At 25.2% G+C, this 5,779-nt stretch overlaps 1 protein-coding gene and 2 long non-coding RNA genes across 5 annotated transcripts in view; 2 read left to right on the top strand and 1 right to left on the bottom strand.

Moving 5' to 3' along the window:
* LOC102675210 overlaps positions 1–417 on the top strand; it is a 1,402-nt gene extending 985 nt beyond the window's left edge. The window contains exon 3 of the long non-coding RNA XR_420785.2: positions 156–417. This is a non-coding gene — a long non-coding RNA (uncharacterized LOC102675210). The remainder of the gene's footprint in view (positions 1–155) is intronic.
* LOC102674422 (RING finger protein 44) overlaps positions 1–5,779 on the bottom strand; it is a 34,268-nt gene that overhangs the window by 20,054 nt on the left and 8,435 nt on the right. The gene's annotated exons all lie outside the window — the stretch shown is intronic.
* LOC116186778 lies at positions 1,232–2,621 on the top strand. The gene is made up of 3 exons (XR_004151793.1): positions 1,232–1,280; positions 1,443–1,541; positions 2,161–2,621. It is a non-coding gene; the product is annotated as an uncharacterized LOC116186778 (long non-coding RNA).

Here is a 5,779-nt window from a genome sequence, read left to right as displayed (position 1 = left end):
TTTTTTTTTTTTTACATTAAATAAGATTTTCAATTTTTTTAATGAAATATTTAATCGATTTATAGAGAATATGTATTAATTTTAATATATTTTTATTCGACTATGAACTTATAGATTTGCTCAGAGTTCTATCGAAACAAAATTTTTTATTTCAGAGCAAAAATATATAGTTAGGATAACTAGTATTCCGGAGTTCGAAATCCCTCAAGACCTAGTCTGAAACATCCACAAATATCTAATTCTACAAATGAACAACTGCGAAACATGAATCTCTATCCGATTTTCCGTTTTCATTCCTGAAAAGATGAGACGTCTTTTGCAGCCTTTGTTTCTATGAAAAAATGACGCATATAAAGGATTTAATTTTTTTTACAATAGAAAAAGTATAATGTCAAAAAAAAAAAAATACTTCATCTCTATCTGAATAATTCCATAAACACCATAATTTAAAAAAGTCAATATTACTTTCGTACAAAGTACGAAATTAATAAACAAAAAATAATAGAATAAAAAATAGAATAAAAATTTTGTTTGAATTATTATTACATTAATAAAAATTTACTTCAATAACGTCCAATTCTAATTTATACCCACGATGACTCAATCATATGTAGTCATCCGAGGGTTAGTCTCAAATGGTAGCCCTTGTCCAAGCCAATTTAGCTACTAAACTTTTAAACGCGTATACGCGCCCGCATATGGCCGCGAAGAGGGCATCGCGAGTATTAAGAGTGCGTGTTAACCGTCGTTTTTCGCCCCTACCGGATTTTTCTTCGCTTCGCGAAGAGTTTCAGTCGGAACCGAAGTACCCGTATGCGTCATCGTGCCCGCATACCGCAGCGGCGAATTATACCCATCCCTTCTCACCACTACCCTTTTCTTGCCCCCCTAATGATGGATATTGTGGCCAGCCCCCGAGGGATCTCGTTCTCTAAACGATTCACAACTATAAACAGGTAGGAAAGGAAAATTCTCGGGGAAAAGTCTTTTTACCTAGTATAATCCTATTCGATATTTCTAAATCTAACGAAAAGTCTTTGTCATGAGAATATTTAAAATGTTCGGAAATGTTCGGGAATCTTCGGCAATAATCGTGGGATCTCATATATTACGGATTATTGAGATATTTACGAAAGTGGAGTTTATTGTTTATTGAGGGTCTAATGCAAGGAATTTCTGAAGAATTTTGAAAAATTAGTGAGTAATTAAAAATTAGTGTATAATTAAAAATAGTCATAGAAATAAATCTTTATTTATATTAGGATATTTATGAAATGCAGGTATGTTAATACAATGTAAGATTACATATGATTTAATTTTATTTCTTTTATATTTTTTTTCTTAACATTAATTATTAACTCTTCAATATTGATATTCAAAAATGGATTGATATGAAAATGGATTTTCATTTGAAAATAATTGTAAAATTAATTATATTTTAGACTATTTCGAATATTTATGAATTATCAGGCAGGATTCAAATTTAGGATATTGTTATTGCTTTAATGCGAGAAATTTTATCATTGAATTGTGAAGAATTTGTAAGTATACGATTAAAAATCACCGAATTAGTGTTTAGAAATAACTTAGAAATTGGTAAATCTTTAGAATTTAAAATTTATGGTTTTACTTAAATATTTTATGTCTAAATCCAATATAAAAATTTTCCTTAATTTAGGAAATTTATGAGTTTATGAGTTAAAAATATTTATTAAATAAGCTATATATTTATAGACTATTAGCTTAAATTCTTTTTTGTTAGGTTAAAATTAAAATAAGAATAAAGTTCATTCTGTATGTTATATTTAACTGTATTGAAAAATAAAATTTCTACAGATTTAAAATATTTGTACAATATATAGAATTTTTCAATATTATTTTGCGAAATTAATGATAAAATATAAAAGTTTCAATTTTATATTTACTTTATTTTTTGAAAAATTTTTAATATGTTAAAATTAGAAGATTTTTTTCTCTATTTCCCAAAATGAAAAGTAAACATTAGAAAACATCATAAACTTTATGACAATTTTCATATTTAAAATAATACAAAAAAATATCATAGAGAAAAAAACCACGAATTTAAAATAAAGAATTCTATTGAACAGTCGATACATGTGTCCTATTGAAGTTTCTGAATAGACAATTTTCTAACTACAGGCTATACTTCACGTGATAAAAAAGTCAAGATTAAGTCCCACGAGGTTTCCCATATCTTAGTCCCGACAACTTGATGTTTTCAACTTCGGATTAAAAATAAAACAGAAATAAAAACGATCGATACGAAGTGGTTGATAGAATAGTTAGAATTTCCAAAGTTCACGATTTTATATAAAATAATTCGAGATCGTGGCATTTGACTAAAACATGAAACACTAATGGCTGATTTCATCGCGATTTTTTTAATCATGCTATTGATAAATACCACTGTATCTCTATCTCTTGACGAAAGAACGATGATGCAAACGAATTTCTTGTACACGTATTCGCATACATTGTATAAGGACAAATTGCATGATACGTCAAACGCGTATGAATAACATGTTTTAATGCACAAAAGAAAAACATCGAGAATGGTAATAGCCGCAAATGCCAAATGGAAAATTATAAATTAAAATAATTTCTTGAGAATGTTTATACATATATCGATAATATAAACATGACATTCGATTTAAAGTAATAAAAAATTAATAGATATAAATGTTAAAATAAATATAATAAATTTTTATGTAAATTTCATATCTATAGTGCGATAATAATTAATAAATATAAATCTATAAGTAAATATTGAAAATTCTCCTACAAATTATATTGAATAGGTATTATAGCGTAATGAAAAATGAATAAATATAAAATATATATAAAAATAAATATAATAAATTCTATTAAATATTTAATTCATTGTCAATATTGTATGACAAAAATTAATAAATTAAAAGTTATATAAATAAATATAAAAAAATCTCTATTAAATTTTTACATCAATAATGTAACTGATAAATAAGAATCATTATAAACGTGGTAAGAATTAATGAATAACAAAAATGAATATGATAAATTTCGATGAATTTTTATATATATTAGGATGATATGTATATACATATAGCGTAATAAAAATTAATATATTAATATTCGAAGGAAATAATATTATCGTGATTTTGAAAAAAAGATTTACATATGTATATAATAGTAGATCTCGAACGAATTTCAAGACAAGTTGCATATATTTGCAATAGAAATACATCTATTTATTTTTGACGCATTAACAAAAGACAATCATGCAAGATTTCTAATGAGAATGTGCCATGACACGTATGAAAATGTTTTTATAAAATAGTTCGTTTTCATATCGATACGAATACAAAAGATTGATGTAATAACACAGATTTGGCGTATTTGACACGATGAAAATATCTGAAATATTTTTCGTCATTAAAATTTATTATCATGTCCTAACTACACGATAATTTCAACATTCTGCCATGTTAAAAATTCGATCATACTATTAATTAAATTTTATTCTTGTTAATTATATCGTACGATTATAATTTATTATTATTAAGTTATATAACGTGGATTTTGACTATTAAAGTGTATAATGATATTAATTATAACCATAATAAGTAGTAAACTAACAATATTGATTATTATATTATAACGAGCTTAGAAATTTTATTAGTATATAATTTATTTAATTACGAATTTATAATCTGTGTTGTTATAATTTTTGATATAAGCATATATTAAAGAATTTGGTGAAATACAGAAATATGTTAAAATTAAACACTTTTTATGCGAAATTTTACGCAATTGTGTACGATGCAAAGCAGAGTTTAGTCATCGATCAGAAGTCTCTTTTGCAAAATACTATCTTGTAAAATAGATTTTTGTTCCTTTCAATATATTGGTAGTTAAGAAAATACAAGCGAAGATTTTATTAAAGAATATTTCAAAAATGTTTTGAAAATCTACTGAATCAAACTTATATTATTGTAATATTAATTTTTATTATTTTAATCTTTTCATTCATTGCTTTAACATTTTCTTTCATTTTGTTAATCATTCTTTTAATTGTCTACTTTTCAATTAAATTTTAAAAGTAATTCTATTACATGTATTTCATTCCATATAATAGGAAAATTCATTTATTATATTATTTGTCATACATTTTTCCAATTCTTTGTTCTAAAATTAAAATTTTTCTACATTCTATGCTCATATAATTACAATAGCCATTCATAAATTAACTTAATTCTTTTCTATTGCTAATCAATAGAATCTACTTTTACTGAAATTTAAATCTACCTAAAGTTATAAAATTATAATTTATTATCTTCTATTATCTTTATTTTTCATCATTTAAGTTTACGACGCAAACTATTAATTAAGAAATAAATTTCGTCTTCCATTTCTCAATAATTAGTCAAAATCAATAAGAGAAACAAGAGAAAAGAAAAATTCTTTAAAGTACATACGATTTACAAATTTTGTTGATTGTTTCACGATATCAAAAATTCTATCAGCTTTCCACAAGTCGTATTCGCCTCGAGGATTGAAAGATGTCACGTCATTGCGAAGATTAATAATACGAACAACGGCCATTCGCGTCACTTTCACGGAAAACAAGACCGTGAAGCACGTAGAAGACTCGTATCGTGGTCCAACGACCGTGCTCAAGGAAATTCCTCAACTTCCGCAGGGTCACGATCAAAAATGAGGAAAAGTGGAGGGGAGGAACTAAGTCTGAGTCAATCTTGTTCAAGGAAATTGCTTAAATACAAGATATACGAGATTCCTTGAATCCAAATTGAAAATAGCAAGGGAAAGTTGGAATATTTGATTAGATTTTTCCAGTAACATAAATCATAATTAAAAGAAAGATACGAAGATGTTTTAAACTTAAGCCATTTAAAATATAATGAAATTAGAATATCTGAAAAAATAAATTGACAAAAATATTAAAAAGTCTTAGATGGAGGATATGAAATCTTTAAAATTTTATTCCAATAAGTATTTAAGTACTGGATTAGGAAAAGTTAAATTGGAAATAGGAATTTAGGAATTTCTTCATAAATGTAGCTAATTCAAGAAGAAAGCTTTGATTCGTAAAATGACGGAAGATATTTCCATTTTTTTTTGAAGATTATTAAACGAAGAATTAATATTTTGAATTAATATTATTATTATTATTATTTTGAAATATTCTACTAGCATCCACTAACTCACTATTGGAATTTTCAATATGGCGTCTTTCATTGTCTTAATCCTTTAAATCTATCACTTACACAACTAAACCAATTAAATTACTTCGAAAAGAATAGTTACGAAGAAAAATAAAGGGGGGATATAAAAAATATTATGAAATTGAATAGTCATATTTTTCTTGTATTCTTGTATCCATAAGAAAAAATTTATTATAAACCTAATCTTATTATTATTTATCATGGTATCATTTTATTATTTAAAGTTATTTAAAGTTATATAATAAAAATTTATAAAATGTATTAAAAACATATATAAATTAAATTCATTAAAATTCAATAAATTTCTGCGAAATTACATAATAGTTTCAAGAGGAAATAGTAATTAATGAATTGACAATCTTTATATCCTATTCAAATTGCTGTTAATCATATTCATATATCAATTCTCACAAAGGATTAATTTACAATCTCATCGTATTCTTATCAAATGTAATATAATACTTATAATTCCTTCGTAGATCTGGTATCCTTCCAACTAAGGATATGCGAAGGTACCGTATGCTGGACGGCCGATG

This window comes from Apis dorsata, unplaced genomic scaffold (assembly GCF_000469605.1).
Source record: "Apis dorsata unplaced genomic scaffold, Apis dorsata 1.3 scaffold_52, whole genome shotgun sequence".
Taxonomy (NCBI): domain Eukaryota; kingdom Metazoa; phylum Arthropoda; class Insecta; order Hymenoptera; family Apidae; genus Apis; species Apis dorsata.
Note: the sequence above shows the minus strand (reverse complement) of the source record. Positions and strands in the feature narration are given on the sequence as shown.